This window comes from Caretta caretta, chromosome 6 (assembly GCF_965140235.1).
Source record: "Caretta caretta isolate rCarCar2 chromosome 6, rCarCar1.hap1, whole genome shotgun sequence".
Lineage (NCBI taxonomy): Eukaryota > Metazoa > Chordata > Testudines > Cheloniidae > Caretta > Caretta caretta.
Window position 1 is genome coordinate 126,666,507 of NC_134211.1, and position 27,358 is coordinate 126,693,864.

The 27,358-nt window shown below is 50.9% G+C and overlaps 1 pseudogene; it reads left to right on the top strand.

Moving 5' to 3' along the window:
- Nucleotides 1-6,605: 6,605 nt before the first annotated feature.
- On the top strand, nucleotides 6,606-26,457 carry LOC125629881 (uncharacterized; annotated as a pseudogene).
- The last annotated feature ends 901 nt before the right edge of the window (nucleotides 26,458-27,358 follow it).

Consider the following 27,358-nt stretch of genomic DNA (forward strand, 5'->3'; position numbering starts at 1 on the left):
CCGAGTTGGTTCCTCCAGCACTTGCACCAGGAAATTGTCCCCTACAGTTTCCAAAAACTTCCTGGAATGTCTGTGCACTGCTGTATTGCTCTCTCAGCAGATATCAAGGTGATTGAAGTCTCCCACGAGAACCAGGGCCTACAATCCAGTAACTTCTCTTAGTTGCCAGAAGAAAGCCTCGTCCACCTCATGCCCCTGGTCTGGTGGTCTATAGCAGACTCCCACCACGACATCACCCTTGTTGCTCACACTTCTAAACTTAATCCAGAAACTCTCAGGTTTTTCTGCAGTTTCATACCGGATGTCTGAGCAGTCATACTGCTCTCTTACATACAATACAACTCCCCTACCTTTTCTGCCCTGCCTGTCCTTCCTGAACAGTCCTTCCTTTACCATGTCTCTACATGTCTCCCCTCGTCCTCTCCAGCCCACCTGCTCCAGGCCTTGATCACCCATCCCATTGACTCTGCCCTCCCCCCACATCTCCTCTCATTCCCCTTCAGAGCCCGCTGTAAAATCATCTCACCCGTCAGACCAGCTCATTCTGATCCCTCCCCTGGCTCCCTCGCAGATCCTACACTAGAGCTAGCAAATTCCCCAAATATGCATCTCTCAGGGCCACCCAAATCACACATGAATTCAGCAAATCATTTCAGCCACACACCAAAAGGGAATGTTTTGTTTTAAAAGTTAAACCAATCTGTTTGGACCATTCCACAGCAAAATGTTGTCACTTTTCATTCTGAAATTGAAGCAACTTTAAAAAAAAAGCGGGGGGGGGAGGGGCGTTGAAAAACACCCACAAACAACCTGAAACGAAAAACCAAAACAATTTTGTTTCAGGCCAAACCAAACCAATAATTTTTTTTTTTTTTTTGGTATTTCTCCAACTGGCCCCCAAACTGAAAAGCCACTGATTCGCTCAGCTCCATTCAGCACCTGAGTGCTGCTCCTTGTTTAGTCTTTGCAAACTTCGTCCCCACCTAGCTCTCTGGGCTCATTCCTCCACCACTCTCCCAGTCATTCCCTTTGTGTCCTTCCCTGGCTCTCCCTTGCCAAGCCCCTGCCATGCTACTCCTCAGGCTAACATTATTCTCCCTTTCTCCTGCCCCAAACTTCCCTCAAGTTCCTCCTGAAACAAGATCCTGCTCAAGAGAATGGGAAATCAAATAAAACAAGCAAGAGATTCTCTGCTCTTTGGGGTCGGGCCTGTGCCCTCCCCTGTGTTGTACAGCCTCCAGCATGCTGTTGGGACTCACGGGGCCTGCGCTCTGACTGCCTTTTATTGCAGCCTTTTGGGAGGGGATTTAGTGTCTGTGTGTATCCTTAGGAAAGAATCTTCTCAGCCCTTTTATTCTCTCAGCCCTGGGCACCGATGCAGCTGTGGCTGGACTAGCATTTGGAGCGGCTCACGCTGAGACAGATGGCCAGTGCAAGCTCATGCTTCAGGGATTCCATGGTCACTGCGGGGTGAGGAAGGAATTTTTTACTCATATGTCAGAGAACAGCAAAGCTGGCCAGGTGCATTGTGCGGATTTCACCTTCCCCTTTGCTGCTGCCAGTGGCAAGCTACTGGAGTGGACTGACACAGAATCATTTTGCACCTTGTGGTCGAATCTCCTTTTCTCATGACACATTATACAGACAGGGTTTGTGGGGAGGCCCCGGGGCTCCCTTGGATTAAAATATCCAACAAAAGCCAAGAGCAATCCTCCCTTAATCCAATCTGGGGGATGCAAACCACAAGGCTCTGGCCAGACAGCCCCAGCCCACCTTGCCTCTGTGATGTCAGCAGTGGCCCTGTGTCACAAAGGGGGTGGGCCCTGTGTCAGAAAGTGGGTAGGCCCTGTGGCTCAGTGTGCTCTGGGAGCTGGAGGAGGGAGCACACAGCTGTCTGGGCTCTGCTTTTCAGACAATTGGGAGCACTTTTTGGAGTGTATAGCACCTGTTTACACAGAACTTGCGGAGGAATCCACATCATCACTGTCATCTGCGATTATATGTGAGACATCAAAATTCTTCTGTGGCTTGACCATCCCAGCACAGGGGTGAGGGACCTTTCCAGATACTCCACAGAGAAGTGGGCGGGGGGGGGGGGTAGGGGATCTTCCAGTTTTCCTGCAGGCTGATCTGGGGGAAACATTCCAGTGAGGGGCTGGGAAAAGGAATCTGAGCTCTCCTCTTCTTCCCTTCCTTCTTCCATCTCCCTGCCTCCTCGTTCTTCTCCCTCAGTGCCCTTTCCTCTCTCTTCCTGATTCCTCCATGAATGAGGGTGGATAAAAAAATCAATTAAAACATCAAAAGTATCAGATTTTCTTCTTCAAATTAAATACATTTTTACAGATAAATCTATTTAAAATTTAAATGTGAAAGTATGACAACCTCTATTCAGGCTTAAATTTAATATAATCTATTAATATAACTGAAATTAAATAAGCAAATATTCTAGACCTCCTTGCTTGCTGTCAAAGTTTTCAAGAAAGTCAAAAGCATTGACCTGGTAGATGTCGTTGACTAACCACTTGGAAGGAACCAGAGTTTGCTGAAGTTCTAAACCCTCTTTTGATGGCAGTAGCCTCTTCTGCAGGTTCAGAGAGAATATTTTCTTCATTTCAGTTTATCCAACTAGTTCAGTTCAATGAGTAGTTCATCTAAAGTTTAGGACTCAATTGGGAGTTGAAAAAGCAGGGAAGTTTGTTTTCCTCTTCTAATCTATGAATTAAAAAGAGATATGAGAGGATGGAGATCTATTAGTTCTAAAATCTCGACGGACGTGGTGACCAGAAAAAAATCAGTTCAGCTGATCAGTTGAGGATAATATTTCTTTTGTTTAATAAATCAGTTAGATTTAAATGCAAAACAGGCTTTTTTTCTTATGCACCCAGCACATTTAAAGTCATTTTCTTTAATAACAAACCATTTTAAAACGCTTTTGTGCATTTTTAATTGAATTCCAATTTCCATCTAAATTTAACTTGACACAAATCATGAGTGAAAGATAATCGCCATCCAGTAAATAGGAAATGTATGATTCACCATTTTCTATCACAATAAAAAATGTAAAAATTAAGACTGAATAACTGTATGTTAAGCTATATAATTGCTTACACAAGTGTGTATACACCTAGTGTATCCTCAGGGTTAGAAAAAAGAAGTATGAAATTATACCAAGCGCTGAGAACCAGCCTTTCTTTAGGTAAATATCTAAAAAGACAAAATGGAAAACAAGATTAAAATCACTGATTTAATTCAAGATTTCCTGTACTTGCTGATTTAAATCACAATGAAAATCATTGATTTGACTCGCTCTGATTTAAACCAGTCCATATTGCCAGAACTTGGTGTGGAGTGGAAGGGGGTAATATTAAATTGTGTTGGCTGTCAAGTAATTTTATCCCAAAACTTAGTAAAAATATTTGTTTAGAGAAACAAGAAATGCTCGGCTAGTTCTTACGATCTCTTTTCCTGACAATTCAGGGTGTGACTCCACTATTTGAGTCACAGGGGTTCTTTTACATACCTGAGGGCAGTGGTTCTCAAAGCCAGTCTGTCGCTTGTTCAGGGAAAGCCCCTGGTGCGCCAGATCGGTTTGTTTACCTGCCAAGTCCACAGGTTCGGCCGATCATGGCTCCCACTGGCCACAGTTCACCGCTCCAGGTCACTGGGGGCTGCGGGAAGGGCGGCCAATATGTCTCTTGGCCCGCTCCGCTTCCCGCAGCCCCCAGTGGCCTGGAGCGCTGAACCGCGGCCAGTGGGAGCTGCGATCGGCCGAACCTGTGGACGCGGCAGGTAAACAAACCTGTCCAGCATGCCCTGGGCTTTCCCTGAATAAAGTGGCAGACCGGCTTTGAGAACCACTGCCTTAGGGAACGCCATGATTAAAGCCAAGCAAAATAATCACTGTTATTAACCATGGCTATTTTATTATTAAACAAAAGAAAACACTAAACAAAACAACAAAAGACAGAACACAAATGATAAAAGGCTGATTTCTCTTCAGTCTCATCTGTATGCTTCTCTCTGGAGAGCTTTTAATAGATTACACCTTTGTGAGCAGGCTTGCCTTTGATGGGGCACTTTTCTTTTGGTAAGTTGAAACCAAGGTCTTATTTCCCCAAATTATTGTGAGTCATAGATACTAAGACTGTTTGTGGATGGGCAAACTAATTTTAAGAGCAGGCGGATCCTATTAATAACTAGACTGTTTCTATAGATGGGCAAAGTAAGCAATTTTAACTAAATCCTCTGAAATAGAAGAAAGTAGTTACATTACTTAGTTAGAAGAAACTATTTAAGGAGCTGTCTCGAGACTGGCCAATTAACAAAATATTTAAAATCTTAAATTCAGTTAAATCCCGCTATTTCTCCGTTTCCCAATGTTTAGCCCTTGCCTCTTTCCCAAATGCATGGTCTAACCATTTAGTGGTTAACAGGAAAAACTGTTAACTTCTTAAATTACAACAGCATTTCCATATCACAAGAAAACTGTTACAAGAGTTTATAACTCTCATCCCTTGGCAGGGTTCTAGTTAATGTCTCTTACCAAGACATGCTGAAGTTTTAGGGAGGTTTCCTTGGGCTGGTTTCTTCGGGAGTCTTCTCTCTTCTGTCTGTGTCAGCTTGCTTGTAGAGAGGGAGAGGATGAGTTGAGTTTGAGCAGGGTAGCAGAGCGTGTGCAGGGTGCTCACTTAGAGTTTTTATACTAGTCTCTTCCCTATTTCTGTGCAATTTTAGAAAAACACACCTCTCTTGCCTTTCATTGGCGCCGTACATTCATGGAGCCTCTTCATCTTATGGAAAGGTAGTTTGTTAATGTGTATATGTGTTAGGGTTGTAAGTATTTCTTGACAGTTATATTTCCTTTATTTTTGTTGGAGAGTTTCTCAGAACATCTTCAAATTTAGTCTTTTAACTCTTAACTTATTCCGTTCATTTTCTGAGATATTTCTTCAGTTTCATTAGGGTTCAACAGGAAATGAAATTCTGTTTTTAAAAAGTACAAACCTGTAGTTTATGTAAAGGTTTTTAATTCTCAAAGCAGTCTTTTACAATTAAATCATTCTTAAGGAGTCTTTAGCTTAGTGATGGAAGAAGTTGTCGATTCTGCAGAACAATTGTTGATGATGTTGATTCTTATCTTTCTGAGTTGGGGGAAGGAGTGGCTAGAGCTCTGCCAGTAACTAATTACTTCCCCATTAATATAATAAACAGTCTAGACTTAAATGTCTTCTTATATTGGTAATCAGCTGAGCAAGGTCATTAGATTTCATGTTAGTACATAATGCATTTTACCACACGTAGCAATGATATTAGAAAACCACATTAGATACTTTGCATTCATTTAAAATACTTTGCAAATATGCCCTCCAAAACAGTTTGCCATTTCAATATTTTAGAAATCAACTAAGGTTTTCTAAAAACTTTTTCTCAACTACACACCTTTTTCTCTAAAAATGTAAGGTCACAAACAGAGGGTTTTCTTGCAAAGAGGGGCTGGTAGAGCCCACTTTACAGCCTAGATGTATTGTTCTAACACATCCCTAAATTCATTTTGGAATATCCAACATAAATAACATCCTCACATTCTCCTGCGAGGCCAGATCTTTCCTAAAACATTTTTCTTTATAACATTTGTTTTATTGAGATAAAGGATTAGATCTATAATAAACTGGCATCTTATAGAAGAGGGAGGTGTTCTGCTGTAGATAAAACACTCTTTTGGGTGCTTTGATTCTTGACCCAAGGTCCTTAGAGTTACAAGTGGTTTGTTATAGCAATTAAACTTCTATTAAATATTTTATACAAAGCACAAATGCCAATAATCTGGGTGAACAGTGGTATATTAACGCAGGGTGCTATATTAGAGAATCACAACTGTTATTATGAGAGCAAATGTCTCATCAGCCTCAAAATTCAGAAGGATGTCCACACCTTCTTCTTCACTGGTGTGCACGGTTGCAGCAGTGACCCAAGCAGTTGCAGTGACTGCTTGTGCACACGATCACTGTGATCTGTAACTGGCTGACTGTGTGTCAAGTGACCACGGCTGGGGCTGGAACTGTGGGTGCTACTGAGCCCCACACGTGCCATTCCTGGAAACAGGCACCAGTGCATTTTTCGTGACTGAGATGCCCACGTTTTTCACACGTCTATTACAAATGGCTTTGTGAGTCGTGATCAGATGCTGTCTCAGGCAGTGCTGGTTTGGTGGCTGTGCAGTGAGGTGGGCCAGAATAGGTCACTTCTTGGTCAGAACACACCTCATAAACTCAAATACCTCCTGGGGCCAAATGGGGATCAAGCCGCCTTGCTGAATCCCAAGGAAGAGGGGAGGTACCACCAAGGAAGGGGATCCCACATTTCAGTGCTGCAGCTCTTTGCATCTACCGCCATCTGAGCCTCGCAATGTCTCTGGCTCCTTGGGATTCTCCAGCTCATGAGTTACGTCCTGCTGGCTGAGGGGAACCAAGTGGAATCCCCTTCGAAGCCCCTAGTCAAGCAGAGAGCCTCCCCGTGTAAATGGTGTTTCCTCCCACTTGGAGCAATTCCAGCCATCTTGGGAGCTGCAGACCGGCTCGGAGAATGGAGCCTGGGTTTCATTCCACATGGCAATGCAGAGCACGGGGCACCAGAGCGATAGCTTGGCCTCCCAAGAGGGAGGTGGGAATGTTCTGAGGTCTGTGCAGTAGAAGAGAAACTCCTCTGATCTGTTTACATTGGTTCTTGTCTTAGGAGTCAATATGGGGCTTTTGGACCATCTCTGCCAAAGACTGACTCAGACCATTGGTGAGTAGGAATTCTGCCCAGAAGAGTCCCCCATGATACAGATTTACCCCAGTTCCCCTCTGATTCCTATTGCCCTTCCATAGAATCAGTCGCATGATACCTCACCCCTCCACTGCCCTTCTGAATGACAGGATGGACACCTTTCTGAACGGACAACACAAATCTGGACTCCAGCCAGCCAGGCCCCACTGACTCTTCCGTCCCAGGTAGGAGTCAGCAGCCTTTCACTGTGACAAAGCATTTCGAATGTGGAACATTGATCACGTCGGGACGCACACATCTCCTTGTAGTCTGTTCATTTGGCTGTGTACAAACTCAAGTACGTGCGAATAAGTCAAAATGCCTGGCCATAGTTGCGAACAATGTCAAAAGTCGCCCGTAAATGATATTTTGGCCTGGCTCTGATGTGGTATTTCATTTTTTGTGGTTGCGGTGTTTCACCGTGTGCGTGGGGTTTAGGATCTGTTTGTGCACGCACATGTGCACAGCTTAGAGGGAAGAGTGCTTAAGTCCCAGGCAGACTGCAAAGAGTTACAAAGAGATCTCACTAAACTGGGTGACTGGGCAACAAAATGGCAGATGAAATTCAGTGTTGATGAGTGCAAAGTAATGCACATTGGAAAACATAATCCCACATACAAAATGGCAGGGTCTAAATGAGCTGTTACCACTCAAGAACGAGATCTTGGAGCTGTAGTTGCTAAGGAACTGCAAAGTGTTGTTTTTGTGACTGAAATCTTTCAAAGGCATTGGACTTCATACATTTACTCGTGATGTTTTACCATTTTCCTGCTTTTTTTTTTTTTTGCTTTGCACAAACTTCCGGTATCCTGATCTGAATGATCTCCTGTTTGCCCTTTTGTCGAGTCACGCTGTTAAGCGCATTGAAATAGTAGCCATATAATAAAAGTATTAATTTTAAATAAACCAATCTGGTAAAAAAATCAATCCCAAAATGTCACTGTGTAGAGGTATAAAGCGTAAAAGAATAGCGACTTCATTTAAATCTGATGGCTGGATGAGACTATAGACACGGTTACACCAAAGTCACATAGTGCAATGCTTGCTAAATTTTGTAAAATATTCACATTTGATGAGGACAAGGGAGTTGTTTGTGTATATTGTTGATGTGCCAGAGCTTCGGGAGAATTTTCAACAGGAAGAATGTGGAACGATGTATGGAAGTTGGATTTCTTAAAGCGTCATCTGTCAAGTCTCATATAGATGGTGTAACAAGACTTAGAAACAAAAACCCTTCCTTACGGAGCGGATTGCTTAGCATGATTCTTGAAAGTCCAGCTGAAAAGCAGAGGTGGCAAATTAATCTTGAACGCAAGCGTTCAAACCCAGAAGAAATCAAGGTACTTACTGACAGTGTGGCGTTGGCTATTAAAATGAACAGCTTGGTGCTTTCTGTTCAGGATATTAATGACCATATGGAAAAGTATGTGCGCATATCAGTGAGCTGGGGAAGTAAAAATTATGCTTTTGAATTTCTGGAAATTATCAACTGCATTGTCCAAAGTGACCTCATTCATGAAATAGCATCGGCAATGTTTCACACTCTAGCTGTTGCTGAAAGCACTGCTATATCCATTAACGGATCCTTGATACTCTACTTTAAATATAGATCCATAAATTCTGCAGACTATAAAACTTTGTTTGGTGAACTATTACCATTGCAAGAATGTGATGCTGTTTCAATAGTGTCTGCAATCACAAAGTTTTATAAAAAACCACCAACTCGATCTAATGAAAATGGTGATGTTCACATCTGATGGTACCTCCGTGATGTTGGGCAAACTCAATGGCATGGCGGCTCAGTTGAAACGTGATATTCCACACTTAGTCCAGCAACATTGCGTTCCACACCATGAAGACGTGGGGATTTCTGATGCATGGAAAGAGGTCAAACTGATAAGAGACATCAAAACCTTAATGAGAACTGTCTACACGGTGTTCTGTTGGTCATCCAGGAGAAAATGCAAATTTCAGGAAATAGTGGATGCTTCTGAATGTGAGTCAGTGGCTTTCAGGCCACTCAATGAAGTGCGCTGGTTATCGAGGCACTTTGCACTGTGAGCAATTATTCGCAACTATAATTCTCTTCTGGAATATTTTGAGCAAAACAAAGATATTGATCCAGTTTCTAAATACTGCCACAAAAAGCTGAATACCATAGAATACCGAATAACTTTAGAAGTTTTGAATGTTGTTTTCTCGGAGCTGCCTTCACTATCCACGCTGCTCCAGAAACGGGGGCTTACACCTCTTGAAGCATTTCACCTTGCCCAAGGTAAACTGAACAAGATCAGAAGACCTTGGAGATTCAGTCTTATGGAGTGACAAAGTTAAGGCTCTCTTAGATAATGAAATTGATAATAATAATGAATATTAATAATGAAATTGATACCAGTTCCATAATAACTTTCATGAACATCTTGTGTGCACATTTAGCAGACGGGTTTCCAGAGGATGAAGTCCAGGAGTGGTTCACTTTTGGTTGTGCAGCAATAGTTAAGTGTGACTTCAGTTTTGGAATTCATCAGGTCAAATCCCTATGTTCAAAATACAAAGATTTTCGTGCTGAAGAGATTGTTATAATCAGTCAGTACAATGACTTCAAGTTTGCAGTAGCCGAAAGAATCAAAAGCCATTTGGTTTTAAGTTTCCTGGATATGGTGACATTTGCTCACCAGAACGAACAGTGTCAGGATCTTGCAAAGTTGATGGATATTGGAGGAACATTCCTAGCATCAAGTGCAGACTGTGAGTGTGGCTTTAGCTTAATGAACTTGCTAAAAAACAAACTACGGAATCGTTTACAAGTAGATCCTTTGGACATGCTGATGTGTATTAAGAGTCACCAGCTGGATGGAGGACTGATAGATCTGGACAGAGTTTATATTGAATGGGCAATGGAAAAAGATCGCAGGGGAAAACAGTAAGGTTAGTTTAGCAGTCTTTGACATTTCGACCAATAAGGAAATTAAAATGCATTTGTAATTACATATCTTATTCTTGGCTGATAATCATTTATGGATATTTTTTAGGAAAATTTTGAATTTAAAACACAAACTCTTGTGTTTCTTTTTTTACTTATGATGTCTCTATCTGAAAACCCATATAAACTGACATAATGGCAACTTATTAAATTGTGTTTATGATATGTTTATCAAAATCTTTTCAGACGTGTATAGAATGAAAGGTGAAAGTGGACACCAACGGGCAGAAGCCTATGGACTGATAATGATCATGATTAATATGTGCTTGATATATGCTTGTGATTGTCTACAAAAAAGATCCTAAAGTGTAATGCTTAAAACTAACTTCTGCCTCATGAGGAATGGTTAAATTTCCTTTTTCTAAGTATTGAAAATGGCACACAAATTTGAACTCTGTTTCAAAAATTTGCACAGAAGAAAATTTTTGCGTACATGGCCTGTCAAAAATTAGAGGGAACATTGGACTTAACTATGCTGAGTAATTTTGTATCATCCACAGATTTTGCCACCTCACCATTTTACCCCTGAACAGCAAAGGCCCCAGTACAGATCTTTGAAGACCCCACGATTTACCTCATTGTGAAAAGTGAAAATATATTCTTACCCTTTCTTTTCTGTCTTTTAACCAGCTACAGTCCATGAGAGGACCTTCCCTCTAATCCCATGACTGCTTACTTTGCTTAAGAGCAAACTTAGTTTCCTTCTGTTCATTTTAGGCACCAAGCAAAAGGCCTATTTGTCACCCAGGGGACAGTTCGCCCCAATCAGCGAGGACGAGGAAAGGCCAAGGAAGACCAGAGTGAGTGAGGAAAGAACGGGAAATCCACAGCACACTGGGGAAGTGCCCATGGCACAGATGGTACAAGGTTCCCTCCATCATCAACTCAGCCTGGACTCCCGCCCACAACACACTGACCCTCTAAGGCTCTGACCCCCTTTCCCCATCTGCTTGCTACCAGATTCACTGCCATTTTCTGGCCCGAGAGAACATGCTCTGACCTCACCTTGCCAGGGTAGGTGTTGCAGATGGGAGGAGAGAGGCGACTCCATTCCTAGCACCTGGCTTTGCTTTCTTTCTTCTTTGCTGGCTGGTCAGCAATAGGCTGCAGTAGGGAACCAGGGAGAGAAATAATAACCATCGTCCTGAGCTTCACCTCTCCCCAGAGTGTCCCGCGCACTCACCTCTCCCTGGGCCCAGGGCAGGGTTAGCTGTTAGCCCAGCCTATACCTGTGGAGAGCAAGGCTCCGGGAGTGGAAGTGGCTGTCCCAAGCCCAGAAAGCAGGAGTATACATCCCTGGTACACTCTGGAAGTGACCACTGTAGGAGGTGAGCAGGCAGAGACACAGGGCCAGATCCTTGGCCCTTGGTAAGGCTGCATGAAGGGACATTAAGCTCCCCTTCCAAGCTCCCGCGTGGTTTCCTCACCCCAGCACGGGGGCAGGGAGGAGACTTGGATGCTGTCTCCCCATCCCTGACCTGTCTGTGTGGGTCTCCAGACTGTCAGCCCTTCAGGACAGAGATTGGCTCTGTCTACATTGTGCTGCACCCAGTGCAACAGGGCCTGATCCTGACTGCAGCCTCTGGCGCTGCCATAACGTCAGTAGTGATAAGTACTCAGGGCAGGCCCCGCTCTTCCAAACCGGGCCCCGCCATCCCCTCAGCACACACCACCCCAGCTGGCGCCAGGTACAACTATCCTGTTGAATCAACCATAAGTGAGACGAGGCTAGTGCAAAGAAAGGGGTCAAATGCCCCTCTCAGAGAAGGGAGAGTCCGGCACCAGCTGGAAGCTGCTCTCCACAAGGGCCATAACTTTATTCCTTCCAAGTCTGGGTTGCGGTAACCCAGCTGCTGATGGAGACTCTACACATTGGGGCTTGTCTGCCTGACACGTCATCACCATGTCCTGCATCTCTTCTCTTGCACAGAGCCTTGCTTGCATGAGGGACATGGATGAGGCTGCCCTGAGGAAGGACATTGGCACCCTCTTCCCAGCACTCCACTCCATGGTAAGAGATGCTGGGATCACTCAGGCAAAATGCCAGGGCCTGTTGGCTTAAACTGGGTAGGCTGTGGGAATTGCTGTCCCTACCTCATCCTGTTCCCATTGGGAGATGGATCCTGGAGAACTCTCCTTTGGTTTCTTTCCTCCCACCCACCCCAACCCCTTTGACCAGGAACATCAGCATCCCACACCTTGTTCCAATGCTCCACATCTTCGGTTCCTGACCCGTCAAACTCTGCTTCTACATGAGCCACGGCCCCCGCAGCCTCGGTGTCACTCAGACTGATCCAGCTTGCTGGCCTGTTCTTTAGATGGGAATTAGAATCTGCCCCTCCACCTTCACCCCTTCACTCAGCCATCCGACGGCTTGGCCTGAGAGACACTGGATCTAGTTTACCTTTGTTGGTGTTGCTTTCTTCCCTTAGGTGTGTCATCTCCCCAGAGATGTCACCTTTCTCAGAGAAGGAAATCCCAACTTGTGGAATTTCAGAGCCCAGGCATAGAACTATATTCCCTTCCCCTTTATGATTCACCCCATTATGATTCACTCCTCTTCCTGCAGCTCGCTTGTTCCTGGTGGAGCTGCTTGTGTTCCTCTTCAGGAGGCTGGATGAGGAGACCTGTGCCAGTATCTTCATTCTGGACCGGATAGTCTGATCCAACAGTAAGTGACCCACAGCAAGGCCTCGTCTTTTGATGTGTTATGGCCTCTTGTGCAATTAGCAGTGCTTAGCACTGGGCCTCATTGGGGTCATTTGTACCTGTCTGCAGTAGATAATCCAAGTTCTGCAGCCCCTCAGCCAATGCTGTGGCAATGAGAGAGGACAATCACTGCTGGAACTGCAAGCATAGGCAGATGTGGCTAGTTACCCATGGGGGTAACCTGCTGGGAGGGTCATGTAGGGACACTGAGGTTGCTCTAAGGTTCCTGAGATCTCAGGTCCCTCCACATCCCAGTTTAACATCAGCCCTGCTGAGCCATGTGTCTGTGTCTTACAGTTTCCGAAATGACTCACCGTACAGAGAAGCTGTTCACAGCCCTGGAGCCAGTCCTGCAGAGCACAAGCATACGGGTGAGTCTGGAACCATGGCCAACGCGGCCAAAGCTAGTGAATGTCTGCCTGCCAGTGCAGAGCCTGCCGGGACCCTGTGCATCGAAACACACGACCCATCAGTGCTCCATAGTGTAGGGCAGAATGTGGGGGAAAGAATCCCAGCAGGGCTCCGGCTGCATTCCCATCTCTGGGCTGCCTAGTAGTATTTCCCCAAACACCCCGCTGAGAAAGGATCCCAGCCTGGACTGGGAAGGAACAAGGTCCCTCCACACTGTGTGCAAATCATTTCTGTTTCTGTCTGGGTCTGGCAGGTCAGAGAAGCCCTTGCTTCTTTTATACGGACAATGGGGGCGCATGGGCTCTTGGAGAAATCTGCATCAAAACCCTTAATTGACTTCTCGGTGCGTCAGTGCACCCTGACCCTCGACAGCACGGTAAGAATCCGCAGAGACCTTCATGATGGGAGTCAGTGAACAGGGCAGAACATGGGATCAAGGGATAGGGAAGGAGGGGCAGCTGCAGATGGGGAGGGGCAGGCGATGGGCAGCAAATAGGGCTTGGGAAGCAGATGGAACTGGGGATGGCACCCTCCATCTACTGATGGAAAATGACGACAAATAGAAGACAGTGTTTTTCCTCTCAGCCCATTCTCTCTGATTCCTCTCCCAGCTGCCATCCGGGCTCTGTCCCTCGCGCTGGGAGGGCAGGACCCCTGGTTTCCTCCTTCTCTCGCCCCACTGTGATCTACCACCCTGCAGGAGACTAAGCCATGAGGGATCTGGTTTTCACCAGGCAGAGGCGTGGAGCCTAGAACTGGCTCCACACAGACCTGGGCTGGTTAGGGCACAGTCACAGCCAGGGTTTCGCCTTTTCCCTTCAAGCCCCATTTTCACTCCCTGCCATGCCCACTATAGTTACCATGCCACGGAGGTCTCCACTGAATCTAAATCTCCCCGGTGTCTCCCTTATTTCTCACCATCAGGAGGAAGCAGACAGGAGGCGCACCATGGAGCTCGAGGTCCGCCAGCTCTGCTTGAGCACCCTGCGTCCCTGGGTGACTCCCCCAGAATGGCCAATGTAAGTGACCCTGCCCCTCTCCATTGGACGCAGGCCTCTCTGGGTCTGAGCTTTTCGATGACACAGGCCCCAACCAGACTTATTTATCTGAGCCTCCCCGCTCCAGAACATCATGGGGTTGGGTAAAAAGGACACCGGATCCGAGCCAGACCTGGTTCTTTGGAACAGAGAACACGCACCAGCTGAGTGCCCCTCCATGCCAGGGTTTGGTGTCACAGAGGCTCTTCCGCTCTAGCATCCCCTGTGGTGAGTCATGCTGGTTCTGCAGCTTCCATAGCTCAGTCCCTCTTCATTGGTCCCTCTGTTAACTTTTTCCTGGCTGTTACACGGTGGGCTCTATACAGCCCACCACATTCTTGTTTTGCAAAAGCCAACCCTAGCCCAGAATTTCCTGCCTCTCACCCACACTACCCTGGTGCCTAAGGGAGAGGCCACTGAGCTGGGAGACACTACATCCAAATCTCATCTCTGCTGACTATTGCTTATGTTTCCACACACTGCACAGACCTGATTACTGACCCAGGCCTCAGAATGCAAGCCTAAGCAGTCAAGTATTAGCCAGCCCCCTCCCCACACTGAACAAATTAACAGTGACTTTGCACAAGGTCACTTCAGGCAGAGCTGAGACTAGAAGCCACATTTCTAATAAGGCAGACCCAAGTATCGTGCTCTCAGCTACACTGTCTTTCAGATTGAGCATGCCAAATATACGTGCTTTAGTTACTACAGGTAGGATAGACCCCCGGGGGTTCCTGAGCTCCACTATTCTATACTGTCTAGCAAAGAGTTGTGTAACCCTCTGGCATAGTGTGTGTTAAGTTCCCCTCTTGTCCACAGGTCTGTGTGGGGATGTGAAGGTCAGAGCTCAAACCTCCCTGAGCGCCTGTTATGGTTTCACTTGATAGTATTGGTTTTCCTAGTCTCCCCTTTATCTATCAAGCTGGTGTACTGCGTTCACGCCGTGAGAACACAGCCTTTCCAAGTGGGACTGGAGTTAGGAAATACTGTGCTGTCAATGATGATGCTACACTCAACAATGTGTCACTTGATTTGGTGCTGGAGGCAGACGCTGACAGGTGTGAAGGGGGAGGGGGTGGGGATCGCTGCATGGTTCAGGCTGGGTAGAGAGGTCTGGCTGGTGGTGGCGAGGCCAGGGGTGCTGGCTAGTGTAGGAAAGAGAGAGCTGGTGCAGGAAGAGGATATTTCCATACTGAGATGGCTTTTCTCTTCTCTGCAGGTTTTATGGCCTGGGTTGCTGCTTCAACTGAGCCCAGCAGCCCATGGGCCAGCCCTGCCTCTCCTCCTGCAGACATCGGTCAGGGTGGTAAGGAGGATGCAGGAGGAAGGCAGGCTGCCCTTGGCCAGAAGGTTTGGCAAGGAGAACAGAGGTGAGTCCCCGTATTTTATCCACCTGCCCTTCGTCCTTCTGTAGCGAGAGGCGTCTGCCCCCGGGTGGGGTGGGGATCAGCTCTTGGCTCTGGTTCCAGCTCACTGCAAGGACACAGCCAGCCGTCAAGGGCACAGGTAGAGCTCAGAGACGAATGCAAAAGAGCCCTCCAGAACCTGATGGGATGTCCCCCCTTTCTGTTCACAGGATGTCGGTCAAGCCCCAGGGCCACATTACCCCAGGAGCTGCTGGCTCGGCTGCTGCTGAGTAACCCGCAAGCCAGGAGGTTTCCTGATCCTCAGTGGGAAGGGGCCAGTCCTGCAGCTGGCATGCAATGCGTAGTGGCTCTTCTCCCCGTAGCCCACAGAGGAGCTGGCTCGTCACATTCCTCACATTCATTGCACATCGACCCAGCGACTCTCAGCATTTAACAGAACCCGCGAGCTCTCTGAGCCAGCCGCCTTCCTGGCTCCCCTGATCCTAGGTCCCAGGTCCCCCAGCACAAGTTAGTGCAGCCCTCAGACGGCTCCAATATAAGCCAGCTGGAATGAGCCCTTCGGGACCGTTGTGCTTGCCCCCTCCTGCTCCCTGGCCTTCAGCATCCTCCCTTACCAAGGGGCAGCTGGGGGGTCCCTTTATGGCCCAACTGCCTCTTTCAGGCTGCTTCAAGCTCCCCTTGTGCTGCTCTAACTAAGCCAAGAATCTGACCCACCAGCTGCCTGACGGCCTCTGGATAATCCTGTCTCTTTTCATCTGAGCTAGAGCCAGCCCAGGAGTAAGAGGATGGAAGGAGCCAATAGCTGGTCCATGGAGTGTCCCTGATCAACTGAAATATCCTTCTCAGTCCTGTCCTGGTTGTCAGCTCCACCTCCCTGCTGTCTCCTTCCCTCCATCACTGAGCTCTCCCCCTGCACCAGTAGGGAGCTCCCTTCTCACACTGCCTTGCAAGGGAGGGGATACAGAGACCTCTGCCTCTTTGTCCGCCAGGTGCATCTTCGTATATGACGGCGCAGGTCAGAAGGGCAGCCATGTTCCTCCTCTTAGAATCATAGAATCATAGAATATAAGGGTTGGAAGGGACCCCAGAAGGTCATCTAGTCCAACCCCCTGCTCGAAGCAGGACCAATTCCCAGTTAAATCATCCCAGCCAGGGCTTTGTCAAGCCTGACCTTAAAAACCTCTAAGGAAGGAGATTCTACCACCTCCCTAGGTAACGCATTCCAGTGTTTCACCACCCTCTTAGTGAAAAAGTTTTTCCTAATATCCAATCTAAACCTCCCCCACTGCAACTTGAGACCATTACTCCTCGTTCTGTCATCTGCTACCATTGAGAACAGTCTAGAGCCATCCTCTTTGGAACCCCCTTTCAGGTAGTTGAAAGCAGCTATCAAATCCCCCCTCATTCTTCTCTTCTGCAGGCTAAACAATCCCAGCTCCCTCAGCCTCTCCTCATAAGTCATGTGTTCCAGACCCCTAATCATTTTTGTTGCCCTTCGCTGGACTCTCTCCAATTTATCCACATCCTTCTTGAAGTGTGGGGCCCAAAACTGGACACAGTACTCCAGATGAGGCCTCACCAATGTCGAATAGAGGGGAACGATCACGTCCCTCGATCTGCTCGCTATGCCCCTACTTATACATCCCAAAATGCCATTGGCCTTCTTGGCAACAAGGGCACACTGCTGACTCATATCCAGCTTCTCGTCCACTGTCACCCCTAGGTCCTTTTCCGCAGAACTGCTGCCTAGCCATTCGGTCCCTAGTCTGTAGCTGTGCATTGGGTTCTTCCGTCCTAAGTGCAGGACCCTGCACTTATCCTTATTGAACCTCATCAGATTTCTTTTGGCCCAATCCTCCAATTTGTCTAGGTCCTTCTGTATCCTATCCCTCCCCTCCAGCATATCTACCACTCTTCCCAGTTTAGTATCATCCGCAAATTTGCTGAGAGGGCAATCTACACCATCCTCCAGATCATTTATGAAGATATTGAACAAAACCGGCCCCAGGACCGACCCCTGGGGCACTCCACTTGATACCGGCTGCCAACTAGACATGGAGCCATTGATCACTACCCGTTGAGCCCGACAATCTAGCCAGCTTTCTACCCACCTTATAGTGCATTCATCCAGCCCATACTTCCTTAACTTGCTGACAAGAATACTTTGGGAGACCGTGTCAAAAGCTTTGCTAAAGTCAAGAAACAATATATCCACTGCTTTCCCTTCATCCACAGGTCCAGTGGATTGGAAAGATCTTCCTCATACCCATGCCCATGGCAATGACTTTGAGAGCCCATCCTGGCCCCTTGGCTTGTTGCTCAGCATTCCCAACCTCCATCTTTCTGTCTCTCAGAGATTTGCCCAAGCGCTTGGGCTGTGTGCCAGGCAACACCTAGGTGAGATTTTCACCATCCTGGAGCTCTGGGAGGAGTTCGTCAGCAGGGTGCAGCTCCAGCCTTCTGCCGGGGGCTCTCTGGAGGTATGGTCCCACCTAGCATCTCTGCTCTTCCATCCATCCCTTCATCAGCCTTTGCAGGTAAAGGGACCTGCCAGGGAGGACCCTGCTTCCCAGAAGCCTGTTCAGCGAAGAGCTGAATTTCCAAGCAGTGGCTCAGCCTCCGTGGAGGGAGCCCTTTCCTTACTCCTCCGTGGAGCTGCAATCACAGCACAATGGGATGGATCCAGGGGGGAAGGTGGGTCCTGTTGTAAAGCTCTCCAGGGTATCTCCTGCGGAGCTCAGACATGCTCCACGCAGCTCCATAAACAAGGCTCAGAGAGGGCCCAAAAGACACTACCATGCCATCAGCTCCAGCTGACACATTTCTCAGCAGAACAGACCCTTGGTCTTCCCCTGAACTGGGCTATTTCACAGACCTTCCTGGCAGAGTCACCAGGGCTGGCATGTCTGACATTCCCCCTGCCCCCACCACCACCACCACTTTCCCAGGAACTCTCTGGGCCAGTGCAATCCACCGTAGTCCCAGTGACATCTCTGGCGCTAGGCTGAATTAAAGCAGCTGCTAGTGCGTTCCCTTCAGCTGCTGGGTCACCTCAACCACCCAATCCTGGGGAGCTGGGAAGGGCCTCGGAGCCCAGGCAATTCAGCTCAGCAGAGTAGCCTTTGGTTGCTAGGCCGGCTGGGTGAAAAATCCTCCTCTGGCCCCATTTGTGAGATAGGAGCAGCTGGAGGCCATCCCTTCTCCTCACTCTTTCCTTTGCAATTCTCAGGAGCCAGCTTCCATCGAGCAGCTGAGAAGCCTCCTGCTCCTCACCTAGGGGCACGTGGTCCACTCAGGCCCCACGGATCTCATCCTAGAGAGCACAGGCTGCAAGATCCTGTCTCCCATGCGGCAACCCTATTTTCTGAGCCCACACGGAAGTCAGAGCCCTCCCCGACCGCCCACGCAGCACCTACCCGGGCTGTGCCCAGCAGCACAGAGCTATGTCTGCATTAACTGAGCTCCGAGGGCTGGCCCTTTGCCCAGGAGGGACAGGAGACATGGGAACAGCACCATTCTCCGTGACTCCCTGTAATGCGGCTAGCCGGGGCTCGACCCTCTCCGGGGCGGCGGGGAGCCGCACCGGCTCACGACACACAGATAATGTTTGGGGACATTAGTCCAGCCGCGGGAGTCTCCCTCGGCTGCCCTTGTGGCAGCTGAAACAAGCACCGTAAGTCCGGGCCCTAGGTCAGGGCGGGGCAACAATAGGTCAGGTGCTCAGGCCCTCCGGCAGGGGCTGAGCAGCTGCAAACAGTGTATAGAAATAGGCCCAGGCCCTGGGTCAGGGCGGGGCAACCAAGTCAGTAGTTCCGGCCCCCAGGCTGAGCAAAGTAGTCCAATGTTCGCAGGCCCAGGCCTCTAAAGGACCTGGGGGAGGGCCAGACGGCCACCCACGAGTTGGTGGCAGGGGGGACGCAGGCCCTCCCACTCCACTGTGTCCCAGCCCGGGGCCCTAGCAGCGGTAGAGGACCCGCTGCTGAGTCAGTGGGGATCCTGGCCGCAACACACTGACATGGGCTCTGGCGGTGCCTCAGCCAGACTAGGGTCGGCTGCCCCCGGGCTACTTCCTAATACCCCGTCTTGGGATACTTGGGTCCAGGCGGTGTCCTCCGGGGCGTCCAGCACCATGGGTTCCTGCGGGTAGTGGGCGCAGGGCAGGCCCGGCAACTCCTGCAGGTAGCGGGCAAGCAGCAGGCCCGGCAACTCCTGCGGGTAGCGGGCGCAGGGCAGGTCCGGCAACTCCTGGCATGCACCGTGGGGGTTTCCCAGTTGTGAGCCAGGCTGGAGGCGTCTGGCCTCCCCGGCGGCTGGGTCCTCAGTGAGCTTGTCCCTCTCCGGGGCAGCGGGGAGCCACACCGCCTCACTATACTCCACCATCTCAATTAGCTTCTTCTCTGATTCCAGGCCCATGGAAGCTAATGGAAGGACTCCCATCCGGGCCTTGTTAGAGTGTAACTGAGCATCACTTGGTGCTATTGTCCCAGAGACGACTGGACCCTGTTTGGTACTTTTAGGCTTGTGCTGCACTCAGGGATCAGAAGATAAAGATGTAGGGCCTGTTTCCCCACACACTGCAGTCGATGGTGTAGCTGGGCACAAAAGGCGCACTGAGTGATTTAGGCTTCTAGCCCGGTTGACAGGCTCTGGTGCTGAAGGGTGCTGCACCTCAGGGGCAGTCAGCCGGCTCTTGAGTTAATGGACCAGGAGTGAGGCTGGCAGCTACTCAAGGAGGCCCAGCCCGAAGAGTTTGCTCAGAGCAGGTGAGGACAGAGGCTGGAGGAGTCATGTTCTTGCTATGGGGCCTAGTGGGCAGAGATGAGAGGGGGTGGCTGGGACCAGGCTGGCTTCTGGCATGTGCAGGGTTGTCATGCACATGTAAACACGAGCTCTTGTTCTCTCCCAGGGCCATGGTGATCTACCCAAAGCAAGCCTTGAAGAGCATCCAGTGGCTCCTCCTTCCCAGCCTCCCAGGCAGGCCAGCCAGGAGGGCGAACACTGCACTGTCCTGTTGGCAGAGGTGAGCCTGGAGGACCGGGGGGAGGGTTAACCAGGCCCAGAAGCTGATGGAGCGCTCTGCCCTGCTCGTGTCACTTCTGTTAAGCTCAGCTGAAGCCAGCCTCTCGTGAACAGCAGTCGGTACGGATCTAAGTCACCTCCTGGCCCCTGATCATACTCCCTTCCCCTTGCTCCGGCTGGGCTAGGACCCACTAGCCTCGCCCAGCCCTCTCTGACAGCTCCTTTCGGTCCCTTTAGTTCCTCGGCAGCCCCCTGCTGATGGCGAATGAGCCCAAGGCAATGCGGAAGCAGGTTGTGAAGGCCATGCTGCAGCGGACAGAGGACAGCAACATCCACATTTGAGGAAGAGCGCTGCACGGCCTCAGGAATGCAGTAACCGAGTTCCCGGACAAGGTTGGTCTGGAATGGCAGGATACAAGCCAGAGAGGGCTGGGTAGGAAGCTCCTGGTTCCCCTTCTCCCCAGCCCATGGCTCCTGTGGAGCACACTGGGCTGTAGGCTGACTTGCCCGGACTGTGGTTACGCTCAGGCTGACAGAGTGCTGCTCACTGAGCAGCGTCCAACCCCTTCTCTACAGGTCAGGAAGAAACAAGACCAGATTCTGGGGAGCTTTGTCCTCGCCGTGCGCGAATGCTGCGACCCCCGCGCCATTCGGGACGCCATAGAAGGGCTCTGCTGGATGCTGCGGGACCCCAAGACACCTCGGAAGGCGCACGTCACTGTCCCACTGGTCCTGCAGGTGAGAACATTCTTTGAGGATGTAAGTACCAAGCAGGGCAGGCCCCATGGCGCTATAGGGCACCCCACAGAGGGAGATGCTCAGGACCTGCTCTCACGCTGTTCCAGGGGGGTGCTCCCAAACCCCACCACAGAGCCCCCAGCAGAGGGATTAATTTACAAGCCATACACCACCAGGACCATCTCTCATTGGCTGACCAGCTACTGGCCTCCTTTTCCATCAGCTTCCCAGACTTGTGGGGCAGCTCAGCTCCTCTGCCAGGGGAGGCAGGGATAGAATCATTCTTCGGCCCTGGACCCACAATTGTGCGGCCCAGCAGGAAGGAGGGGAGTTTGCAGAGAATTGTCCTGTCGTTTGAACTAGCTGAAACCTCTCCGGGCTCTGCAGCTGCCAGGCTGATTCCCAAAGCATGTGAGGGCCTGAGCCCGTCCCCCCTAACCACCCTGTGCCTCCTGTCTGCAGGAGAACAGCGGCCTGAGGCGGGCCTCCATGGAGCTCTTTGGCCATCTCAGAAAATTGGTTTCCAAGAAGTCGTCCCTCTTTAGGGCTGAGGTGGAGAAGAGCATGGGGACGCTGCTCATCCACCTACAGGACGGGACCCCCAGGTGAGTGCAGCGGAGGGCTCATAGGGGCAGGGGTGGCTGGGGGCATTATAACAACATGGCAAGGGTGGTGCAAACTCTGGCCTCCAAGCCCTAGATCTCCTCAGTGCTGTCCTGTGGCACCCAGGACAGGAACACCCCCACTAGTCCAGCCCCCTCTCTCCCCCCCCACTGCACACACAGCTCTGCCAGCCCTCAGAGTTTAGCTGTGGGGTAGACCTGTGGGGTTTCCTTCTTCTCCTCCATTCCCCACAGGCACCTCCAGCCTCCCTGCCCAGCCAGACTCTCCGTGGCTTTGGCTCCATTTCACAGCCTGCCCTGTTTAGTGGCCAGGCCCAGGTCTATCTGTGGCGCCTAGCAAGTGACCTGACCCAAGCAGGGCCTCAGGGAAGGGCAGGTCGCTGAGGCCGGCTGGCTCTCCATTGCTGCTGCCCTGCCCTCACTTGTGTACTAGCTCCTGTCTGGGAATGACCAGCCTCCTGCAGCAATCCCTCTCCCACCCCCCGAGTAGCAGCCCCCAATAGTGCCTGGGATTGAGGGGAGACCAAGTATGTTGGTTACTGGGCAGTGCTGTTAACAGCCTGACAGGGACCCACAAGGAATGGCCCCTTCCCTGCTCCAGGAGTGTCCCTCCCTGGCCCCAGCATTCAGGCCTGGCTCCCCTCAACACAGCCAAGCTGGAGATGGGGGCTATGGTGGCCTTGGGAACAACCGTCAGGCCAGAGGAGGTTCTGCAAAGAGGTGGCTCCTTGCTGCTCTGGCACAGTGGAGTCTCCCCAAGCCACGCAGAGCCTGCGAGTTGGCAGCCCGTGGTGCTCAGGGAGCTCACCCAGCTCCCTTCTCGCCCTCCCTGGCAGGCGTGCAGGGTGGCATTGCTGTGCTGCGCACCCTTCCTCAGCTGCCAGCCCCTGCGCATGCTCGTGCAGAGCCAGCTGGCCGAGGGGGCAGCCCCCGCCATCCCCGCCTTCCTGAGCGAAGCCTGCAGGACCCTGGTGAGTGAGCTCTGGGGCGTGGGCCCTGCAGGACAGGGGGGTGGGAGGACCCAGGCACAGAGGGGTTTCCCTGCTCCAGGGAGCCCCCTCACTGACTCCGCCCCATCCCCCGCCCTTGAGGATGGCTCCCCTCTGTCCCATGGGAGGAGTGAAGGGGGAGAGGGCTCTGACAGCCTGGGGTTCCTCACCTCCAGAGCAGGCAGCTCCCCTCAGCCTGGGGAGGATGTGTGGCTTGGGACTAACTGGGTTCTTGGCTTCCCAGCTCCAGGTCTGCCCAGGGAGGCTGAGCAAGAAGACTGCCCTGAGAGCAGCAGCTGCCCAGCACCTGATAGGTAAGAAAAGGGCTGGAGCTCTACTTCCTATTATTCCTCCCTGCCCCATCAGTCCGGGGCCCAGTGCCACACGCACACTGCCAGCTGTGGGGTGTGGGAGGGGGCTGGCCTCCTCTGCCCACACACAAACCCACCCAACTTCCCCCCCCCACCAACCTTCCCACCTCCCTGGGACAAAGGGGGAACCAAGGCTCCTTGCAGCCAGATGCGGGAGGGCTCTGCAGCCACAGGGTCTCCTCTGTCCTGGCCCTGGGCAAGCCCAGCACCTGCAGCAGGAGCAGGCCCAAGGGAGGGATCCTGCCTCCCAAAGGTCTCAGCCTGGTTCCCAGCCCCGAGGCATTGGCCCCAACCAGGTCCCTCTGCAGCCTGTACAGGGAGGGCAGAGATTCACAAGAAGCCCCAGTCCTGCCCACCCCAGCTACCACCAGCCATGCAGGCAAAGAGCCAGGGTAGCAGCTCTGCCACACTGTGCTTCACGCCAACTCCCAGTGGGGTTGTGTGCACAACACCTCTCCTAGCCTTTGTGGGGCACGAGGCCAAAGGCAAATTGATCCCAGTAATCTTGGGGACTGACTCTCCACCCAGCTCCTTCCCCTCCTCTGTCCGGATGGATTGGGGGTGGGAGGCACCTTGAAGGACAGAAATACAAGCGATGGCTGGTGCCCTGCATGCTGTTAAATAACCAGGCCTGCCTGCCTCCCCTAGGATACATGGACAATTGAAGCCAGAGAAGAGCAGGAGGCTTGGAACGCTGCCCTGCTGTAAGTCACGGCTGAGGGGTATTGCTGTGTTGGGAGGAGGGGCGGGGGGAAATTGGGGAGGAGTTCTAGGGGCAGGGGACAGTAGCCACATTGCACGGTGGCTGGGAGCCAGAACCCAGTTGGAGTGACTTGCAGAGTGTAGGAGCAGGGAGAAAGCCCTCAGGGCTGGTTCTGGAGTATCCTCTCCCTGGCCACAGTTTGAAACTCCCTGACCCGTGGGGGTGTTCCCATCCTGGCCCAGGCAGGAGCCATGGCTGGTCAGCAGGGTGTGAGAGTCAGAAGTGAGTCATTCCTGGCAGGCAGGGGGCACTGGCAAGCAGAGAGGAGGTGGACTCCACAAGAGGGAGGGAAACAACTTCTGATGGGAGACCCGGCTGCTGGCGGAGACTTTTCCCCCTACTCCCTCACCTGCTGCGGTGCTGCCGGCAGGGACTCTGAGCAGCCCCAGCCAAGGGCGAGGCTGGGGGTTGCTCCGAGCCTCATTTGGTGCTAACTCTGCAGAACCCAGCCTGGCATATGCCAGGAAGCCGTGTTGCAACCCCAGCACTAACCATCTCTCCCAAGGATTGCTGCCAGCCCCCTGCAAGTGGCAGCACCAAGAGCCCCTGCATGCACGGAGCAGCTAACCACCACCCCAAGCCTTCCCGCCCCCAGCCCCAGCTATGCTTATCAGGATACGAAATTCTAGCTCTGAATCTCCCTGTCTTCAACAGCTGATCATGCCCCAAAGGGCTGCACCAGAGCTGAGGAAACAGAGCCAGGTGCTGAGGAAACACAACCCAGGGCTGGAGTGTGCAGTCCAACCCTCCCCCGCATCACGGGTGTTAGTTCGGTCAGAGGCTGCCCCTGCCAGCTGCTTACTAGGCAGAACCCAGCCAGGGGCTGAGCAGGCTCTCCTAGACATGGTGCTTCAATCCCTGTAGAGGCTGCAGTCAGCCCAAGAAGGGTGGGCAGATGTTGGCGGAGAATCGCAGGCTGAACTGCAGGCCGCAAGCAGACCCAGTGTCACTTCTCACCGCCCCAATCCACAGAGCCAGAGAGGAATAAGGCTGCTGCAGCCAGAATTTCCTTCACTTCAGCTGCAGTCCTGGGCTCGCCCAACATGTGACCCTGGCTGTCAGAAAACTCCCCAGCTCCCTTTAACAAGTGACTCTCCCCCCCGCAGTCACTGCCGAGGACAAACTGTGGGGGGCCAGCTCTTGCTTAGGGAGCGGGAGTTTGAGCTCTTTACATTGTCTTTGTAGTGGAGCAAGCTCCTAACCAGCAAGGCCACAAATAATAGCAAGAGCCAAGAGGTTATTTGAGCTAAAAAAATTCTTTAAAAGAGGCAGGGTGGGGAGTAAACAGAAGCCTAAATTACAGCAGGTAGCATGTAAGCGGGAAAGTAGACGTGCTAAGATGACTTGTGAAGAGCAAATAACTGAAGGGATATAGACAAACACTAAAAACACTTTAAGGAGATCAGAAGCCTGTGAAAGAACGGGTGGATTCAAGAGAGCAATTAAAGACGACAAGGACATTGCTGAGAAGCTAATATTTTTGTGTGTGTGTCTTCTGCCTTTATCACAGAGGCTGTTGGAGAGAGATCTGTCCCAGACCGGTTCTCTTCTAGTAATAGAGGTACCATCGGGGCTTGAGATAGCAGCAGAGGCGGTCCCGGACCAAGCTGATAATTTACAAAGTAACCCCCCGACACTTCTTTGAGCTGGACTTCATCCTAGTCTTAGTAGTATAAGGGTCCTACCGTCAATCAAGCCCTAACCCCACCCCTTGATCCCTTAAGCCCGCCCCTTGACCCCCTAAAACTTGCCCACCTGTCACCGGAAGTCCAGCCCCATGGGGGGTATTACTTCCGGCATCAAGGCGGCGACATGACCAGAAGCAAGGTGTATCATGTGACCCCTCTAAGAGCTCCTCCCACTGCCCTCTACCAATGAGGATGGGTTTCGCCCCCATAGGACTGCCCCGAGAGGAGATTTGATCAATCAGGGGGAGTTCCGGGGCAGGGTGACCCGTCCGGAAGTGGGACATGTGACCATTCTAACAACTCCTCCCACCTCTCTCTTCCAATCAGGACGGGTTTCAGCTGTTGGGGACCACCCCTGAGAGGAGATTTGACCAACAGGAAGGAATTCTGGGGCGGGGTTACCCATCCAGAAGTGTTTTGTGTGACCCCTCTAAGAACTCCTCACATCACCCTCTATCAATTGCGATGGGTTTCGGCTGCATAGGACCACCCCGAGAGCAGATTTGACCAAAATAGGGCAGGTTCTGGGACAGGGTGAACCGCCTAGAAGAGGGTTGTGTGACCCCTCTAAGAACTCCTCCCAGCACCCTCTGCCAATCAGAGCATAGCACCATCACCCCATAAGTCCCAGTGTCGGGCAGAAGAAGCCATCTTTTACCAAGAACGCGTGTTTTAGAAAACGTGGAAACTTGGACTCCTTCACCACCCCCATGAGAACTTCGGACTTTGTTTTAGCCCCGAGGGTCTTCGGCCATCCGCAGAGAAAGCGCTACATCAGCAACAGTTCCGAGGAGGAGGGAGTAACCGAGGGGAGCCCTTTGGCCCAGCTGTTGATGGTATGCCGGAACCCAAACCCAAAACCCAACTGCCTGTGAGACACCCCGATGAGCATGGTGACCTCTTGTCATCCACCCCCCTGGAGGAGGAAGGCGAACGCAGCTCAGGGGAGTGACCGGCGGACAAGATGAACCGAAAAGATGTTGCACAGGTAAATGAATGATTAAGAAGTGACGGACAATGATGGGGTGTAATGGGTTAGGAACCAGGGGTTATGTAAATCTAAAAAACAAGCAGTGGGAACTTACACTTGTTTCTTGTATGAAAATCTCTCTACAGCTCGACGATGCCTTTCTAGAGGCCCCAGAGGCCCTGGACAGCATTGCATCAAGCAGCCAAGATGAACCGGGCCCACCTTGTTTTTGCTCAATGCCGATACAAATTGTTGAAGAGGACTCCAAGGATGACGGCTATGAGGAGTTAAGGAGGAGGCTTGGCATGGAACTAACTGATCCAGTGCCACGTTGTGAGCGTAAAAAAGTCATGCGGACTATTGTACGCGTTGCTGTTTATGCTGTCCTTAACCACTGCCTTAGGGAAAAGCTTTTTGAAGATTGTGAGGGCTGTGTCATAGATGCGCCAGCCCAACGGCACCATGACTGTGAGACTTGGACTTCAGTGGATATAAACTGCAAGCTCCGGGGCCTGCGTGCTGAGCTGTGTTTGGAAAGCTTATTAAAAACTGTTATTGCCATAGATTATGCTATGCAATGTCTGTGCCTTCACGAACAAGGTCAGCTCCCAGAGTGCTGCACTGGGCAGCACAGCATGGGGAGGAGGTGACCAACCCTCTGTGAAGGAAGAAGTGGTTCGGGACTATTTAGAAAAGCTGGACAAGCACAAGTCCATGGGGCCGGATGTGTTGCATCCGAGAGTGCTAAAGGAGTTGGTGGATGTGATTGGAGAGCCATTGGCCATTATCTTTGAAAACTCATGGCGATCAGGGGAAGACCTGGACGACTGGAAAAAGGCTAATGTAGTGCCAATCTTTAAAAAAGGGAAGAAGGAGGATCCTG